The 20,159-nt window shown below is 43.5% G+C and overlaps 1 protein-coding gene across 5 annotated transcripts in view; it reads right to left on the reverse strand.

The window, feature by feature from the left end:
• bmpr1ba (bone morphogenetic protein receptor, type IBa) overlaps window positions 1–20,159 on the reverse strand; it is a 504,601-nt gene that overhangs the window by 223,855 nt on the left and 260,587 nt on the right. For 4 of the 5 annotated variants that reach the window (XM_072583834.1, XM_072583835.1, XM_072583836.1 and 1 more), the window contains one exon: window positions 16,733–16,839. The exons of the other annotated variant lie outside the window; for it this stretch is intronic. The gene's annotated coding sequence lies outside the window, so the exon portion shown is untranslated. The remainder of the gene's footprint in view (window positions 1–16,732; window positions 16,840–20,159) is intronic. 5 annotated transcript variants of the gene reach the window in all.

Below are 20,159 nucleotides of genomic sequence, written 5' to 3' on the forward strand. Positions count from 1 at the left end.
CACAGTCTAAATATGTGCAGGTTAGGTGAATTGGCTGTGCTAAATTGTCCACAGTTTTTAGGAATGTGCAAGTGCATTAGTCAGGAGTAAATGTAGAGGTTTGTTGGGCTGAAGGGCCTGCTTCCATACTTTATGGATTCTATAAAGTCAGAACAATCCACCTGGTTCACTAAAGCCCTTTAAAGCAGGAAATATTCCATCCTTACCCCCTACATGTGATTCCAGACTTATATGGATCTGTGTGTTTGTGTACAAACTGACTCCAGATGTATAGCAATGAGCTTGACTTCTAATTGGTCTCTGACATGACCTGGCAAGCCATTCAGTTCAACGACAATTAGAGTTGGGCAACAAATGCTGGCCCTGCACATGTCCCACAAGAAAAAACAATTCTTAAAAAAAAGAATCATGTCTGATTTTCTCAGCTCCACCTTTACAGACCACCCCCATATTCGTATATTTTCTTAGTCTCCAAATCTTGGAGTGTAACCTTTGACTTGAACATCTAAGCATCCATTATAAACAGTCTGGGTTAACGCAATGTGTGATTTATACAGATAAAAAATATATAATAACATTTATTCTTGAATTTCTGTACTTTGAACTCGTGGCATATGGGTTTTCTGTGTGTCTGACGAGGTCTAATGATTACCTTTCAGGTATGTCTGTAGCCATGGTGATTATTTTAAAAACACCACATTACAGAAAGACTTTCTTGTGGATAATGAGGTTTTGTTTTGTGACTACGCCGTTACTTTAAAGGGTTATTTTGTCAAGGTTTTCTTTTTGAAAAGCGCTTGTAAAGGCAGAGTTGCCGAACTGGCTACTAAAGGTGGCTTAAGTAAACAATATTTGAGGCCTTTGGGTTTTTTTTTATAAACATTGGAATAATAGAAGCAGCCTGAATGGGTGTAGCTAGCTCTCACAGACATGGCATTCGAGTTTTGTTTTAGCTGTAGCAGTCAGAAATTGTTTGGGGTCACAGAAGAGTTGAAAGCTTCAGTAAATGAGTCCTAGCTGCTATTTTCCCTGGAATTTATTTTGATGTTGTTTCTTCCTGGATTTGAGAACTGCACCCAAGAATCTATGCCAGAATTTGCCTTTTTGACAAGGAGTGTATTTATGGGATGTCACCTTATTGGAACAGTTAATTAGTAATAGGTACTGTATCTATTATTCAGTTTGTATTTTACCTATAGTGTTTAAATAAATTGTTTTGCTTAACATCGAGTCACATCACATCTGGAATGTGCACTTCACATCTATCTTTAAAAAGAAGGAAAAAATAGGATCGAGGCTACCTTCTTAAAATATTTTGAGGGGGTCAGGCCTGGTTCTGAACAGTTTACACTGAGAGAACTTATGAGTCAACAAATGAAACAACATAAAAACTGAAAGAACTGTAGGTGAAACAGCGTAGTGCATTAGGCTTTCAAATAGAATATTCAGAAGATTTGGCTGGGTGGGTGTAGAGTAACATATATGACTTGGTGGAAATAAAAGGGCTTGTTTGTGTTAGTTGGACAGTTGGCAGCTTAATTGTTGCTGGATGTGTACAACTGCTGTTCCTGAAAAAAAGGCAATTTCAGAATGATTAAGGAAGAGGTTACCTCAGTTTAATGAGTTAAAAATCACACAACACCGGGTAACAGACCAACAAGTTTATTTGGAAGCACTAGCTTTTGGAGTTCTGCTCCTTCATCAGGTAGTTGTCAAATAAACCTGTTGGTCTATAACCTGGTGTTGTATAATTTTTAACTTTGTACACCCTAGTCCAATACTGGCACCTCCAAATCAATTTAATGGGTTCATTTTATAAATTTCAGACCAGAAGTGTTTGGTTAAAACCCCTGAAGGGGTTACTTGAAGCCGAGAAAGTCTAAGCTCAGTTGAACAAAGGGTTCAGGAAAAGGCCATCAGTTTCTATAGATGTAAAATTGAACCCACAGTTAAATTAAGTCTGTTGGATGTGAAAGAGTTGGAAATTCTCTCTGCATAAAGGAATATTATTGGGATTAATAGCATTGCCTTTGATCATGGGCCTTGAAAATTTTAAATCTGTTTTTTATGAATAGCTTCATTTATTCTATTTTATCTTCAATTCCTTTACACAATAACTTCTATTTTATTGTTAAACCCAAATCTACAGGATTGAAGGCTTGTGTTTGGGTAGAAGACAACTTCATTAAAGCAAAAACAAAGATGATCCATCCAGCCAGGTTTCAGCCTGGGACCTGGCTTGACCAGCAACACCAGCCTGGATCAAAATGTACAGAAGTCCAAAGATTCACATCCAGAGCCCTAAGTGTATTCTAAGATGGTGACCAACCACCCCCCACCCCCACCCCCCCCCCACCCCCCGCCCCCCACCCCCCGCTTCCCCCAACAGTCCAGATTCTTCAGCCATGGGATATATCCTGTCAACATCTCTGCCCAGCCAACTCTCTTTGGAATGACAGCCCTATAATTTTAACTGCTGCATTTTTATTTCTCATCCGACTGGTTAATTAGGCACCGATAAGAAAATAAATCCAGAAGCATTTAAAACATTGAGAAGGAAAGTTTAAATGTACCCATTAAAAGCAGCCAGCATGGTCTGATGTTGGATTCCTAGAACACCGGGAGCAGTGGCAAGAGATTGAACAGGAAACTGATGACTCACTTTGTGGCCAGCCTTCTGAGGATGGACAAGAGGATTCTGGTTTAGGGTGTGCTATGGTTTGTGCTCCAAGGCAATGGGAACCTTGCCATCCTAAAAACTGACACTTTGTTGTCATGTCCCATGTAAAAAAAACCTACAGACGATACACGTAAAATTTGATGAAGTGAAACAGACAGTGCTCGATACAATGAAACAGCCTCTAACCCAATCAAACTGAGTGCTGAACAACATAGCTAAAGCCATGAGAACATCAATTTCTGTCTGTGGGAGCTTGCTGTGTGTCAATTGGTTTCTGCCTTTCTTACATTCCAATCGGATGTACACTTCAGAAATATCTTGTTGGCTGCAAAACACTTTGAGGTGAGAGGTGATACATGAATGCAAATTCTTTCGCTCTGACCACGGACATGGGCATTGAAAACAGAAAGCTGTTTAGGAATAAATAGATGTTTGACCCTTACTCACCCACGTCCCATCTGTACAATAATCAGATGCCCAAAAAATGCCAGAGATGTGTTATTAGACCATAAGATATAGGAGCAGAAATTAGGCCATTCAGCCCATCGAGTCTGATCCACCATTCAATCATGGCTGATAAGATTCTCAACCCCATTCTCCCACTTTCTCCCTGTAACTCTCGATCCCCTTGACAATCAAAAACTGATCTATCTCCATCTTAAGTATACTCAATGGTCTGCCCTCTACAGCCATCTGTGCCTGTGTCACTCTAGATGTTAATTAAAGTATATGTAATCCTCACCAATTCTTTGGTCTATCCCATGGGTCAAGACATGCAAATATGTCGTGACATGACAATTCCCAGGACCATATTGAATTATCAGTAATTTACTGTGGATTATGACCTTATGATGGAGGATCAGTCATCTCAGCTCCAGGATATTTCTGCAGGAGTTCCTCAGGGTAATGTCCTTGGCCTAATCATCTTCAGCCACTTCATCAATGACCTATCCTTGATCAAAAGGTCAGTAGTGGGGATATTTACCAATGATTGCACAATGTTCAGCACCATTCACAACTCCTCAGATACTGAAGCAGTCCATGTTCAAATATAAACTCTGGTCAATAGCTAAACTTGGCCTGACAAGTGCCAAGTAACTTTCACACCACACAAGTACCTGGAAATGATTGCATCTAACATGAGAGAGTGTAACTGCCATGCCCTTACATTCAATGGCATGGTGATCGCTGAATCCCCCATTATCAATATCCTCGGGGCTAGAAAGTGAACTGGACTAGCCTTATAATTAACATGGTTACAAGAGCAGGTTAGAGCCTAGGAAATCCACACTACCCACATCCTGTCTACTATCTATAAGGCTCAAGCGTGGTGGAATACTCCCCACTTGCTTGGATCAGTGCAGCTTCAACAACACCACCCAGGATAAAGCAGGCCTCTTGATTGGCACCACATCCACAAATGAGTACTATCCACAAGGAGCAATGCAGAAATTCACCAAAGATCCACTGATGATACCTTCCAAACGCATGACCACTTCCATCCAGAAGGACAAGGGAAGCAGATACATGGGAATACCAACCCCTGCAAGCTCCCCTCCAAGCTACTCACCATCCTGACTTGGAAATATATTGCTGTTCCTTCAGTGTTGATGGGTCTAAAATTCTCAAACTTCCTCCCCAGTGGGTCTAACTACACCACGTGGTTCAAGAGGGGAGCTCACCACCACCTTTTCAAGATGGATGGGTAATCAGTGTTGGCCCAGCCAGCGATACCCACACCCCTTAGGGATTAATATAAAAGAAAATTAGCTTTCAGTAGGGCTGAGAGAGCAAAGAGACTGGTATTTACCAAAGTGAGCAATGCATGAAGAAAATGATCTTTCTGGAAGCAAGACTCTGTCAGGAGCTGACTACTGAGGTGGAGATGGCCTCAGGGGAACAGCTGACTCTTACTGAGATTTAGTGCGATATCTTCAGAACACACTGATGTCAACAACAGAGCCAGGCAGTGCTCAAAAATCACAAGATTGTTCTGCTGGCTTCCCAAGGTGGCTCTTCATTTCAGCACCTCTGGTTGACATGGGTTCAGGGTTCCTGAAAATCCCTCTATGATGTCAGCAGGTAAACTGGCTCATTGTGAACCTTGTTTTTTATTTAAATTCAATCACAGGATGAGGGCTAGGCCAGCATTTATTGCCCATCCCTAATTGTTCAGAGTCAACCCCATTGGTATGGATCTGGAATCACAAGTAAGCCGGACCTGGTCAGGATGGCAGTTTCCTTCCCGAAAAGGACGTTAGTGAAGCAGGTGGGTTTTTTTCTGACAACGGATTCATGGTTATCATTAGACTCTTCATTCCAGATATTTATTGAATTAAAATTCCCCACCATCTGCCATGGTAGGATTTGAACCTGGGTCCGTACAACATTACCTGGGTGTCTGGATTAACAGTCCAGCGATAAAACCATTAGGCCATCACCTCCTCAAATTGGTTATTGGTAAGTTTAGGGTCCCCCAGTTCTCTGAAGTGACAGAGAGCCAAATCACTGTTTAGAGGTACTGGAGCCAAGTAGGAATCCCTCACAACGTGCCTGGGTGAGCCTAAGACTACTGTGTAGAGGAAACACCCCTCTGCCTCTGGGAGGTGTTTGTATTGTTAAGTTGCATTCTTTAAGGGTACCATTTCGCTGAAGCATCCGTTGCTTCCTGTGTACTGCAGCTGCTGTTCCCTGTGACTGGCAGATCCTGACCCTCTCCTTTCCAGAGGGTCATCCATTGCCTTTCACTGGACAGAGATCCCATTTGCGACACCAAGTAAGGCAGCTCACCCCCTACCCCACCCCCACCCCCCAGCCCCCTCCCCCACCTCTCAGTTAGAATACCAAAGCAGTGACATCTCTCACCTCCCCAACCCCTAACCACCCCACATTCCCCACGGTCTACAAACAATCCTGTGTCTTGTTGCTGAGTCTAAAATTCAATCCTTCGTCTCGAGGGTCAACAGGGAACAGCAATCTGCGATTGGATCAGGCTTGTTCTGATTTGGATTTTAGTTAAAGTCTCTGCTGATTGTGGGTGAAAGCAGCAAGGGGGACTCACCATCCTGGAGTGAATAAGTGCGGGGATAAAGGTGAATCCGGCCTCAGTTGGCACAGTGGCATTCTCGTCTCAGTGAGAACCCTTGGTGATGGGTGTGTGTGTGTGTGTGTGTGTGTGCACAAACTGACAGCAGAGTGCTGCTGGAGCCTTAACCAGTGCCCCTTTAAGGGGAGTGAACTATTTCAAGGCAAGGCTACTCACAACAATAAGTATCCTGCAGGCCAACTTATGGAATCATTAAGCACAAAGGTTCTTTCGATGTAAAATAACATAGAAGCTATTGATGGAAAGCACCTCTGGGATATGTGTTAGTTACATCAAATATTAATATCCTGGGGTTTCATTTGAAACAGATGTTGGAGTTAACAATATACGTCATACAAAAAATTGTAAAAGCCATTGAAAACCTGCAGTGAGAAGTCTGGCCTCAAAGCACCCATGAGCTGGAGCAGAGTTTCCAGATTCACTAGAGGGAAGTGAGGGCTTGAAAACATGCCCTTCATTGCTCAAGATACACGCTCCTGATGCTCACCACATAGCAAGAAGCTGGAACAGCTGAACAGAGAGCAAGTGAAAATAAAACATGTTGCTGATCGATATGCAAGGCAAAAATGAAAAGTACAGTCCTACCCCGAAAATCTGTCTCTTCTCACCTTTGGCCTGAATTGAGGAAAATGTCTTTTTGCATCTGGGTTTAGCAGATGATGTCAACCTGAGCTAGGCGCTACGTAAAGGAAGTTCCTGATGTGTATCAGTCACAAAGTTCTCCTCCAGACTGGGAAAAACGTTTCCACTCTCATCCCTTTCTATGTCACTTTTACATCACTTTTCGATCATCCTCCCGCCAGCATACACACCGACCTCACCCCCTACCCAAAACCACCCACCTCGCCCCCCCCCAACCTCGCTCCCACCACCACCTCACCCCAAGTGGGGGCAAATCCTCTTCCTTATCCGAGGAAAGCACTGGCAGGAAGGAAAGCAGATGAGCTATGTCAGTGTCATGGCTATCTCAGCCAAGGCTTCCTCATTCTCTCTCAGTAGCAGAAGTCCATAACAGTTTTAATATTCTCTGCAGATACATTTACAGAATTAAAAAAAAATTCCAGCAGTCTGTGAGAGGAGGGGAGGAGTTACAAAGCAGTGAATCATCAAGAAATCTCTTTCGTTAATGCGCTCGTGTGTCAAATACCTCCCTCCCTTTTATTCCCGAAAAGGGGAACGTGAAGTCATGGAATACCTGGATCAGAGCCTGTTTCCTGTGGTTTGTAGCCAACCCCATTATCCAATGTTAAATTTTAGTGTGTGAATCAAGATAAAACTATTTTGTGCTTTGTTCATGCATTCACAAAAGTATCTTTTGAAAGAGTCTACTTGCACCTCTGTTGAAAGTCATTGTCTTTGACACCCATGTCCCAGATTGGTTTCCTTATCAACTTGTCCAGACACACAGCTGGAACAGACAGCACTTGGCCTCCTGGCGCAGAAATACCCATGGACCATTTATCTGAAGAGGACCATTTTCAGCTGTGGGTAGTTTTTCGTTTGTTTGAGCAACTTTCTGGATGTTAGACAAGTACTGTTCATTCATCGGCTCTGTGCTCATCAAAAAAGCCTTGATTTTAAAGTTTCCATTCTTGCATTCAAACCTCTCTTTGATCTCCCTTGCCCACAGCCCCCTTCCTAACTCTGTTACCTCCTGCTTCTTCCAGGTCCAGTCTCTTGTGCATCCCTGACTTTAACCACTTCCCCCACTGATAAGCATGACATCAATCTCTGAAATTTCCTCTCTAAACCCTGCTAACTCTGCCCAGTGGCGGTGGGAAGGGGGTGAGCAGGACAATCCACAGAGGCCAGGAGTTGGGCCAGCACTACTTTCCCTATGCCTGCCTTCCAGCATTGCACACTGTGGCCAGGCTGAGGCGCTGCAGTGCTGAACATGTGCCCCTCAGGGAGGCATAGACACATCCGTTTCTTGAGTTGCTGCAGTAGCTCAGCAGCGTCACAGTTCGAAAGTGGGAGTTACCGGAACTCAGGCAAACCAATGTCAGTAACCCAATGAATCCCAGAGAGGGGTAAGGCAGGGTATCGAGTGGTGAGTGTTGGCCCACATTTTGGTCAGGAGGATAGGTTGGGTGAGAGAAGGGGGGATGGCTTATTAACATTCCCTCCCACTGAAAATACAACTGGTGGGGTCATATCTAATCCATGTCTCTTGTCAAAGCGGGCTTTTCAGGATGGAGGTAGGTTTGTAGTGGAGTCTCCCAGAGGTTGGTCATGGGATCTTTGCTTTTCCTGATATATATTAGAAAGCTGCATCTTTCAGTGCAGGGGACAACTTCAAAGTTTGCAGATGTTATGAAACTTGGAAGAACTGAAAACAGTGTGGAGGACAGTGAGGAACTCAGAAGGTCAGAGATACATTGGTGGAGTGGGCAGTTAGGTGGCAGATGAGGTTCAATGCAAAAAGGTGTGAAGCAAAAGACTTTGGTAGTAAGAAAGTTGAAAGACAATAAAAATTGGCACAATTCTTACGGGGGTTCAGGATCAGCAGGATCTCAATGAATATGTGCAGAGATTATTGAAGGTGGCAGGACTGAAGTGAGCAGCTAATAAAGCACACGGCACCCTTAGTTTTATGAAAAGGGTGTAGGAACAAGGAGGTGGTGTGGAACAAAAACAAGCATTATTGGAGAAACTTAGCAGATCTGGCAGCATCTATGCAGAGGAAGCAAAATCTGTTCTGAAGAATGCTTACTGCACTGGAAACGTTAAGGTTCTCCACCAGTTTCTGCTTTTGTTTCAGATTTTCAGTATCCACCGCCCTGTGTCTTATCTCATTGAGGTGACATTGAACTTATACAAAACACTTAGTAGGCCTCAGCTGGGGGTATTGTGTACAGTTGCGGGTGCCCACAAGTTAGGAAAGGTGTGAAAACATTGGAGCGAGTGCATCAGTGGCTCCGGGGATAAGAGACTTCAGTCATGAGGATAGACTGAAGACGTTGGGAGTGTTTTCTTGGGAGAGAAGACGGCTGACAGGAGGTTTGATAGAGATTTTCAAAATCATGAATGAACTGGATAAAATAGATAGGGAGAAGATGTCCCTGCTCATTAAGGTTAAAAAAGAATGAGAGGGCATAGACTTAAAGTGATTAGTAAAAGAAGCAAGGGTGATGGGAGAAAATTACTTTTTCACACGTGAGGTGTTAGATTCTGTACTGCCTGGGAATGTGATGGAGGTGGATTCAATTGCAGCATTCCAAAGGACACTGGATGATTATTTGGATTAAAATAGTGTAAAAGGATGTGGGAAAAAAGAATAAAATTGATATGAAGTAATGATGCCTGCTTGAAGAGTGAGTGCAGGTCTGGTGGGCCAAATGATTTCCTTTTGCCCAGCAACAATTCTGTAACAAATCGCTCAGAAACATCATTGTTATGCTACTCTACCTGAATCTCCCAGGATATTGTGAACCTTGAAAAGGTTCAGAAAAGATTTCCAATGATGTTTCCAGGGTTGGAGGGTTTGAGCTATAGGAAGAGGTTGAATAAGCTGGGGCTGTTTTCCCTGGAGCGTCGGAGGCTGAGGGGTGACCTTATAGAGGTTTATAAAATCATGAGGAGCATGGATAGGGTAAATGGACAAGGTCTTTTCCTTGGGGTGAAGGAGTCCAGAACTAGCGGGCATAGGTTTAGGGTGAGAGGGGAAAGATATAAAAGGGAGCTAAAGGACAACTTTTTCATGCAGAGGGTGGTACGTGTATGGAATGAGCTGCTACAGGAATTGGTGGAGGCTGGTACAATTACAACATTTAAAATGCATCTGGATGAGTGTATGAATAGGAAGGATTCAGAGGGATATGGGCCAAGTGCTGGCAAATGGGACTAGAACAATCTAGGATACCTGGTCGGCATGGATGAATTAGAGTGAAGGGTCTGTATCTGTGCTGTACATCGCTATGACTCGATGAAGAATTTAGCAGCCTTGAGAATGACTTTTCCTATAGTCCAGAAAAGTGATGCAAATGTTATCTGGAATGCTTGTTGGCAGCAGAATGTGATGTAATCTACAAGGCAGGGTGACCGGAGATGTCCAAGTGTATGCATCACTCTCTCAGACACCAATGTCTAACGCCATCAGGGGAAAGTCTGAGAACCTAAAGGGCAGTGAGGGGCTGACCACTACTTAACTGGTTCATAAACCTATTGAGCACTTTATGCAAAGTTTACGCAATCGGGGTCCATACGGGCCTTCTCAGATTCGAAGGGCAGGAAGCACTGACTTCAGTCCTCCAGACTTGGAGACTTTCCATCCATGCTCTCAGTCAAGTCTTTCTGCGTTTTCCATTCCAGGTAATTCGCACGTCAAACCTTGTAATTTAACACAGAGTTCACACAAGGCCAACGCGCTGAACAACTTTGAGTCAAAATGTAAGTGAGCCACAGAAGAACTATCCATTTTCTTGCACGTTCAAGAACACAAGGCGGCCAAACAACTGCTGACAATTGAGAGCTGAGATCAAGTAAATACACGGCAAGTGTAACCATTTCTATTGAAGCACTTGCTCAAAGGGGTCACTGACTGTCCCAGAACACCACTCTTACTTAATTCAAAAGATATGTGTGCAAAGGTAACGCTCTCCCTTGATTTCCCGTTTCACCCCCTCATCGCCTCCTGTGTATAGAAGTAAATGATTTGTTCCTCAAAACAGTAGGTTTGCTTGAGCAACGTAACCCTGTGATTTTCTTTTTCCTTTGTTTCTCAGAGCGTTGCAAAGATCTACAGCACAGAAAAAGGCCCTTCAGCCCCCCATCAGGCCTGTGCCTGTCGGAAACAAGCACCCAACTATTATAATCCCATTTTTCCAGTACTTGGTCCATCACCTTGCATGTTTTGGTGTTGGATGTGCACATGTAAATATTTCTTAAAGGCTATGAGGGTTCCTACCTCTGCCCTTTGAGGCAGTGTGTTCCAGATTCCAACCACCCTCTGGGTGAAAATATTTTTCCTTGCATCCCCTCAAAATCTATTCTGCCAGTCAGTGAGGATTTGAGTAATGGAACAAGAATGTCTTGCCGCAATTATCCAGGGCAGCAGCGAGGCCACACCTGGAGTATTGTCTGTGCAGTTTTGGTCTCCTTACCTGAGGTGGGACGTTCTTGTTATAGAGGGAGTGCAGTGAAGGTCTACCAGACAGATTTCAGGGCTAGCAGGACTGACATATGAGGAGAGACTGAGTTGGCTGGGATTGTATGCTACATTATACAGCACTTCTCAGTGTATTTTGTAAAAAGAAAATACATGTGACAATAAATTAAATCAAATCAGCATTCACTGGAGTTTAGAACAATAAGGGTGGATTTCATAGAAAGCTTTAGAATTCTAACAACAGTCAACAGGTTAGGTGCAGGAAGGATGTTCCCAATGGTGGAGTCCAGAAAGTGGTCATAATTTATGGGTAAGGGGTAAGCCTTTAGAGGTGGTGATGAGGAGAAATTTCTTCAGACCGGAAGTATTCAGCCTGAGGGATTCACTACCACAGAAACTGGTTGAGGCCAAAATATTATACATTTTCAAGAGGGAGATAGATTTAGCAATTGTGGCCGAAGGGTTCAAGGGATATGGGGGAAGGTTGGGATTAGAGTATTGAGCTTGATGATCAGTCGTGATTAAAAGTGACTGGCAGAGCAGGCTTGATGGGTCGAATGGCCTCCTCGATCTTCTACCATTCCTCCTACCAAGGAGACGAGTTCCTTCCATTCGATTATATCTATATCCCTTTCCACAAGTTTCCAATGAGGCACTACGGCTGCAGCTTTAACAAATCAGTGAAGTCTGGTTGCAACAGTGTCATCGGTTTAGCCATGTGAACTTGAGGATCGGGGTGGAGGAGCTGAACTAGAATCATAGAGGTGTACAGCAAGGAACAGACCCTTCAGTCCAACATGTCTATGCCGACCAGATATCCTAAATTATTCTAGTCCCATTTGCCAGCACTTGGCCCATATCCCTCTAAACCCTTCCTATTCATATACCCATCCAGATGCCTTTTAAATGTTGTAGTTGTACCAGCCTCCACTACCTCTAGCAATACATTTCTTAAACGCACCACCCTCTGCGTGAAAAAGTTGCCCCTTACGTCCCTTTTATATCTTTCCCCTCTCACCCTAAACCTATGCCGTCTAGTTCTGGACTCACCACCCCAGGGAAAAGATCACTAGAAGTGGGAGCTGTTCCAAAGACCACCTAACTGAGATAAAGACTTTAAGGTGAAATTTATTGATTTTTATTTCTGGCTTTATATTCCATATTTTGGTTTATTTTCTGTGTTTTAAGAGACTGGTGAACTAAATACAACACTCATCAAGTATTTGTAATAAATGCACGGACAATAAATAAATAAATCAAATCAAAATCGCTGGTTAAATCATTCATCCGCACTTCTAATCACAGTTTTTACATCTTCTAATGACGTACTTCTATTAGATTCTGTCTTTCTAATCTGTCAAATTGCCCTTTTATTGCATTTAAATCTGTCTATGATATTCCTGAAGTTTGGCCTCAGTGTAGATTTGATCTGTGGACCCTGGAATTGTTACTGTAGCTGTGACCTGTGGTGTACATTTGCCAAGGCACCAGCGCTAGTGATGAAGCATTCCTTTCTTCGGTTCCATCATTCCTAGCTCGATCCTTTACGTCACTACTTTAAATGTTTCTTCACCATTCTCCAGCAGGGATTGTTAACCTCACTCACAAAGCTCCGAAACAGTCACATCACAACCAACATTTAAATGGGGCCTTCCTGCGCAGACCCTTGCTCTCTAAGGACTTTGTAATTGCTTCTATCCTGCGTGCTTCTAGCTTCCTGAAGTAACAGGCGAGTTGTTCAAATGATCAAAAATCTGCAAAAACAACATTTCTCCTTTGGGGGCCCTAGGATTCTGCCTGAGGATTGCACTGTTCTAACAGTTTAACAGTGGAGCTGTTGAATGGTAGCATTTCTTAATGTTGCTATTGATTAATAGCTTGGGTAGTTCGAAACACAAGTGCATTGCTGATGCGGTGTAGTTTTGTGGTGCTTATAACCTTGCCCGTCCTTCTGTCATGCATATACAGGATACTGAGAGGCCTGAATAGAGGGAACATGGAGACGGTGTTTCCGCTAATAGGTGAGACTAGGACCTGGAGGCCCAGCCTCAGAGTGAAGTGACCACCCTTTACAACTGAGATGAGGTGGAATTTCTTCAGCAGGAGGGTGGGGGAATCTGTGAACTTCATTGCTGCAGAAGGCTGTGGAGGCCAAGTCATTGAGTGTCTTTAAGAGAGATACAGATCGACTTTTGATTAGTAAGAGAATCAAGAAGGCAGGAGAATGGGGGTTGAGAAACATATCAACTGTGATTGAATGGCGGAACAGACTTGATGGACCGAATGGCCTAATTCTGCTCCTATATCTTATGGTCTTATGGACCAAGTGGAGGTCCTTTTTGTATTATCGGAGGTGGCAAGTCTACATTTCCCTTGACTGGAGAGAGCTTCAGGACTGATGACTGGATCCCGACCCTGACAGCAGTGCTCACAGGTTTTTCAAACAGAGATGAGTGCGTGGTCATTTGCAACAGGAATCCATCTGAGCTTTCCTTCTCGACTCAGGGGCTTTGAGATGAATGTAGCATCTCAAATTCCAGAAGAGAGATCTTAGAACTTGGGGTTTTGGGGTAGAGGTTTGGCGGGGAGAATGTACCATTCTTCAAAACACTGAGATATCAAGATATCCGGGAAAATGGGATGAGGGCAGACATGCTCTTGTTGAATAATGGGGATGGCTTGAGGTTCGCATTGACCTAATACTGCTCCTGTGTTCCAAAAGTATTAAGAAATTATCACTGACGTGGAGCATGGTAGATTCAGCTATGAAAGATCTGTATCCAGCACATTCACACCTAGAACTGCTAATCTCAAACAGATGTTATAGCCTTTCTACAATGTCAGGGAGCACAATGCATACACCCATTGGAACTGTCAGAATGGTCAAAAACTGTCAAAGTTGTCAAAGAACTTAGAGTACAAATGTTTGGTTTCATAATGATTACCTGAAGGAATTTCAACGCATTATGTTTTTCTTTTAGCAATGAGAGATTATTTAAAAATTCTCAATAGCCACCTCACTTTATAATGTATCACCATGGCTGCTGAGGTTTGTCTCGAGTGGATAGTAACTGATATGTCATAGAGGAAGAAGGAGCAAAGGTGAAGGCTGGGTCATAAGTGGGCACTAAGTTGGTATGGGGTCAGAGTGGTGGGTACAGGGGTACATAGCTTAGCATAGCGAATGCCAGGAATCATGGCTAAACAGATATATGCTGGTTTAGGAATGTGCATGGCCTTTGGAAAAGAGTAGAGGGGCTTAGGTGGTATAGAGGGCATCAGATGGAAGGGGTGGAGAGGATGGGGCATGGGCATATTAGGGCAATGCAATGGACGAGGACAGAAAGGATTTTTTTTTCAGTTTGTTAATTAAACTGCAGTACGTTACAGTGTGGGGAGGCAGGTTTTGTGCCAAGTCCAAATCTGCACCCAACAACCTCTACTCTCATTCTACAGTTGCCCAGTCTTCCTCCTAGGATTCGACCTGGGTTCAATTCCAGTCTCAGGTGACAATCTGTATTGAGTTTGCACATTCTCCCTGTGAGTGCGTGGGTTTTCTCTGGGTGTTTCGGTCTCCCAGACTCCAAAGATGTGCAGTTCAGGTGGATGGCCATGGGAAATTGCCCCTTATGCAGGGTTACAGACCTGAACTAACGCCCCAGCTTCCAGGCTGGTTTGCTCCAGGTGGTCTTTGTGAGGACTGAGAAATGTCCCATCTCTTTGCTCTCGGTCAGGTGACCAAAGCTTCCTGATCTTCCACCATTTAGGAAATATCTTGTATTTCTATTTCTGCTACCAAAGTAATTAACTTTGCACGTTTCCACATTTTATTCCATCTGTCAAGATTTTCTCCACTCACTCAGCCTGTTTAGGTGTCCCTGAATGACTCTTTGCATTCCCTTTGCAACCTGTATTCTCAACAAGTTTTGCCTCATCGGCAAACTTGGAAATATTACATTTGGTCTCACATCCAAATCATTGATATAGGTTTGCTTAAAAATTAGAATTCACTTCATCAAGAGTCTGGATTAAAATCACAGCTTGAAACCCTCAAAGATAGATCACTTATAGAATGGCTACAGTGTGGAATCAGACCATTCAGCTCATCAAAACCATCCCAACTCTCCGAAGAGCATCCCACCCAGACCAACACTATCCTGTAAGCCTGCATTTCCCATGGACACCATGGGCAATTTCCCACAGCCAATCCACCTAACCTGCACATATTTGGACTGTGGGAGGAAACCCATGTAGACACAGGGAGAATGCACAAATTCCACACAGACAGTCATCCAAGGCGAGAATCGAACCTAGGTCACTAGTGCTGTGAGGCAGTACTGCTAACCAATGAGCTACTGTGCTGCCCTTCTTGCACCAGCCCAACACTGAGTGTGTCATAAGATTAGAAAGGTAAGATCCCCCAAGAGAAGACACTCGCCTTTTTTAACACTGATGATCTGGCTGGTACAGGTGGATGCTACACCAAGAACATGCCTTTCTGGAATCTGCTCCTTTAGATTCAAATCTCCCTACACACCTTCACCAAAGTCTCTCCACAACTCACACAAGCGTGTTCACCGCTAGCCAGGGTTTTGATACTCCGCCCCCCCCCCACCTCTCCATTAGTTTCCACGTTCACCTCCCTTGGTGCAGTTATAACCACCATAGAACACATGGTTTTGGAAACCTCTCCCAATATCACTGTGGACATTAGGGACAAGTGTAAGAAGACATCACTGATGGTGTCATGCCTGTATACATTGTGGGAACCCTAGTGCAAAGATGCTCAGTGTCAGTAAATTTTCCAACATTATTTCAGTTTAAAGGGGGTCTCTTTGAACAGATCAAGGAAATGAAGTAAACATTAAGTACACTTTCACAATGTCTTGTCAAGTTGCATTGACCCAACCGTTAGCAACTGGTGCTGTCGTTGTGTGAAACACTGCTGTTTTCTCTTTAATCCAAACACTTTGACAAATAGGGCCTCAAATCCCCTGGAATAGAGCCAACATCTTGCACTATCCTATTTGAAACACTGATATCTCATAAACAATGGAATCAAAATGGAAATTAGTTTATGCTGTTCTAACCTGCTACTATAACTGATCTCCCTTCTCTGCCTCCAAGGCACAATAATCAGCTATATTTAGATTCAACATAGTATTCTCCACTGTTGCTCAACAACTTATAGGTGAACATGCTGGGCAGTACAAACAGCAGATCGTGCATGACCCCTCAAAGTGACAACAGGTATGCATCACAAACGTTATTTCTGCAATGACAGAGAAAGTGGGGGGATACCTTCCAACACTATTTGCCTTGTTTCAAGTCACAAATGCTTAATTTGTGATAGCTTCAGCAGCAGTTAGGGCAGAGTCAAATCGGATAAGCTGTCTCGTGCTCAAGTAAAAACAAGTAAACTGCAGGTTTGAAGAAGAGTCACACTGGTCTTGAAACATCAGCTGTTTCTCCCAGTACAGATGCTGTTGAGTTTCTCCAGCACTTTCTGCCTTCCTTTCAACTATCTTGTGCTCCCAGCCAATAAGTGACTCCGTGTGCTACAAGTGGTCTTAGAGAGAAGATAAATGGGAAACATTTGGGGGATGAAAATAAAGTGGAAAACAATTTATAGCTGCACAGTATTCTATAAATGCACGCAGTGCTGCCCAAGAAAATTGCGAAACAAATTCTGTGGATAGTATTCGGTGAGCACTGAAGGTCACAACAAATCTGACATTGGCCAAGACTTAAAGCAGCAAAGGAGTTTCCCTCCACAACGTAATTGTATTCGATAGATTAAATGACACAAGATCAGAGGGACAAAATGCCAAACTCTTACCTGCAATAGACACTGCCCTTTTATTCTAAAACCTTGTCAGTGCTTCAGGGAAATGCACCGATCCACTCATTCCGAAAAGTGAAATCCAAAAACTGGAATACTTCAACCTGTGAGAAGAAAGACTGGGATCAGAGTGTAAAAATCCAGCACTGGGAGCCAGCATGCAGCTCTCTCCTTGTGTTAGCCGCTGCGTACAGATCTATAAATATTGACCCTGCCAACACTTGCTCCCTGGCACACGGCTGAGAGCCCTGTTATTGTACACCATGGTATCAGAATGATGAAATGCCTCATTGCTCAGCTGCTCATTTGCAGACACGGAACCACACATACCAGCACTGTGAGCCTGGAAGTACTGCCACCCCACCACGTTCAGTGGAAGCAAAAGTGAGCCCGAGTACCCAAGACAGGCCCCTCCCCTGACATGTACATTGGCCAAAGAAATATCCTTGCCATAATAAATAAAACAAACGTCGTGCAGTCCCTTCCTGCAATGCTGTTTCCCCACCTCCCAAAGCCCCCTCCCCTACCACTATCTTCCATGCCCCTGTTAAAAGGAAGCAGACAATTAATTTTGACAGCATAGTGCAAGCAATAAAATTGCACACTTTGTCACTCAAATACAAAGCTAAAATGACAAGGATCGCAACCGGATCTCTTTAAAGAGAGGCTATTGATTAATTGAATCAATTCAAATGGCTAGAATGAACAGTGCAGAGAGATGTTAAACTCGATCTTTTATACATCCTACAAGTTACTTAAAGTTGTATGAATTTCAGTAGGAACACTTTTGTTACTGGAAGAGGCAAAGATAAAGTCCTCTAACCAGGGGGAAAACAACCTGAAAATTACAGGGCAATTGTTCAAGGATATAATATCAATCAGATGTCACACAAAATACCCAAACTAATGTGCAACAAAGTGGTAATGCAATAATCACAATGCCCCTAAATATCCAATTGCACTAGTGCATCCTGAATGAATTGGGCTAGACTGATATCCCATTCAACGTTCGTAAAACTTCCGAAACAGTAATAGCCATCTCAACCCCACCTTGAAGTAAAAGGCAGCACACAATCTGTAGGAGCAAATTACTGCGGATGCTGGAATCTGTACTGAAAACAACAAATGCAGGAGATCATAGTGGGGCAAGCATGGACAGATAGCAAGCTAACGGTTTGAGTCTAGATGACTCTGAGAGAGCTTGCTCTCTCCCCACAAATGCTGCCTGATCCACTGCAATTTCCAGATAGAGTCATAGAGTCATAGAGATGTATAGCATGGAAACAGACCCTTTGGTCCAACCCGTCCATGCCGACCAGATATCCCAACCCAATCTAGTCCCACCTTTCACAACATCTTTCTGATAGGAAGGAGACCAGAATTGCATGCAATATTCCAACAGTGGCTTAACTAATGTCTTGTACAGCCACAACATGACCTCCCAACTCCTGTACTCAATACTCTGACCAATAAATGAAAGTATACCAAACGCCTTCTTCACTATCCTATCTACCTGTGACTCCACTTTCAAGGAGCTATGAACCTGCACTCCAAGGTCTCTTTATTCAGCAACACTCCCTAGGACCTTACCATTAAGTGTATAAGTCCAGCTAAGATTTGCTTTCCCAAAATGCAGCACCTTGCATTTATCTGAATTAAACTTCATCTGCCACTTCTCAGCCCAATAGTCCATCTGGTCAAGATCCTGTTGTAATCTGAGGCAACCCTCTTCGTTGTCCACTACACCTCCAATTTTGGTGTCATCTGCAAACTTAATAACTGAACTCTTATGCTCACATCCAAATCATTTATGTAAATGACAAAAAGTAGAGGACCCAGCACCATTCCTTGTGGCACTCCACTGGTCACAGGCCTCCAGTCTGAAAAACAACCCTCCACCACCACCCTCTGTCTTCTACCTGTGAGCCAGTTCTGTATCAAAATGGCTAGTTCTCCCTGTATTCTATGAGATCTAACCTTGCTAATCAGTCTCCCATGGGGAACCTTGTCGAACGCCTTACTGAAGTCCATATAGATCATATCAACCACTCTGCCCTCATCAATCCTCTTTGTTACTTCTTCAAAAAACTCAATCAAGTTTGTGAGACATGATTTCCCCTGCACAAAGCCATGTTGACTATCCTGAATCAGTCCTTGCCTTTCCAATACTTTTACCCGTTTCAAGACAGCCAGCACTTCCTCCTCTGTAATCTGGACATTTTGTAAGATGTCATCATCTATTTCCCTACGGTCTATATCTTCCATATCCTTTTTCACAGTAAATACTAATGCAAAATACTCAATTAGTATCTTCCTCATTTTCTGAGGCTCCACACAAAGGCCGCCTTGCTGATTTTGAGGGGCCCTCTTCTCTCCCTAGTTATCCTTTTGTCCTTAACGTTTTTGTAAAACCCTTGCACTTGTGGGACAACAGCAATGCTGAAGAAGCTCAGCATGGAAAACCAGGTCTCCCATTGTAAACCACAAAATCCTCAATGATTAAGATTCTCCTTCAAAACAACAATGTCTTTGCCCAAATTTCTGGTCATCTGAGACACGAACCTGCATGTAAACGTCCCCAGAAAGTTAGGACAGATGAAGGGTCTTTTCTCTTTAGCAAAGGTCAAATTGAGGAGTGGCTTGATTGAGGTGTTTAAAATTATAATAGGATTTGATAAAGTAAACACTCGCAGGGGTACCTAAGTTACAGGCCGTGAATATAGTCACTGATACATCCAATTGGAAATGCAGAAGAAACTGAACAATAGGGGAAAGTAATAGCCCATTGGTAATGTCACTGGTCTCACATTCAAGAGTCCCAGGCTGATGAACAAAGAACAGAAGAGAAGTACAGCACAGGAACAGGCCCTTTTGCCGATCATCATACCCTAACTAAACTAAAAAACAAACCCAGTGCCCTTATTTAGTCCATACCTGTCCATTCCCTCCCTATTCATGTAACCATTCACATGCCTCTTAAATGACACCTGAAGAAGGGCTTATGCCCGAAACATCGATTCTCCTGTTCCTTGGATGCTGCCTGAGCTGCAGCGCTTTTCCAGCAACACATTTTTCAGCTCTTAAATGACACCAACATACCTGCTTTCACCACCCCTTCTGGCAGTGCGTTCCAGCCTCCTCCCACACTCTGCATGAAAAACTTCCCTCGTACATCTCCCTTAAACTTTCTCCCTCTAACCTTGAAACTTGTGCCCACTTGTAATTGAAACTTCAACCCTGGGAAAAAGTCTCTGATTATCCACCCTATCTATGCCTCTCATCATTTTGTAGAGCTCTATTTGGTCTCCTCTGAGCTGCAGTCTTTCCAGTGAAAACAATCCAAGTCTTTTTAACCTTTCCTCATAGCCAATGCCCTTGAGCCAGGCAACATCCTGGTGAACCTTCTCTGCACACTCTCCAAAGC

The sequence above is a fragment of the Chiloscyllium punctatum genome, chromosome 14 (genome assembly GCF_047496795.1).
Source record: "Chiloscyllium punctatum isolate Juve2018m chromosome 14, sChiPun1.3, whole genome shotgun sequence".
NCBI lineage: Eukaryota > Metazoa > Chordata > Chondrichthyes > Orectolobiformes > Hemiscylliidae > Chiloscyllium > Chiloscyllium punctatum.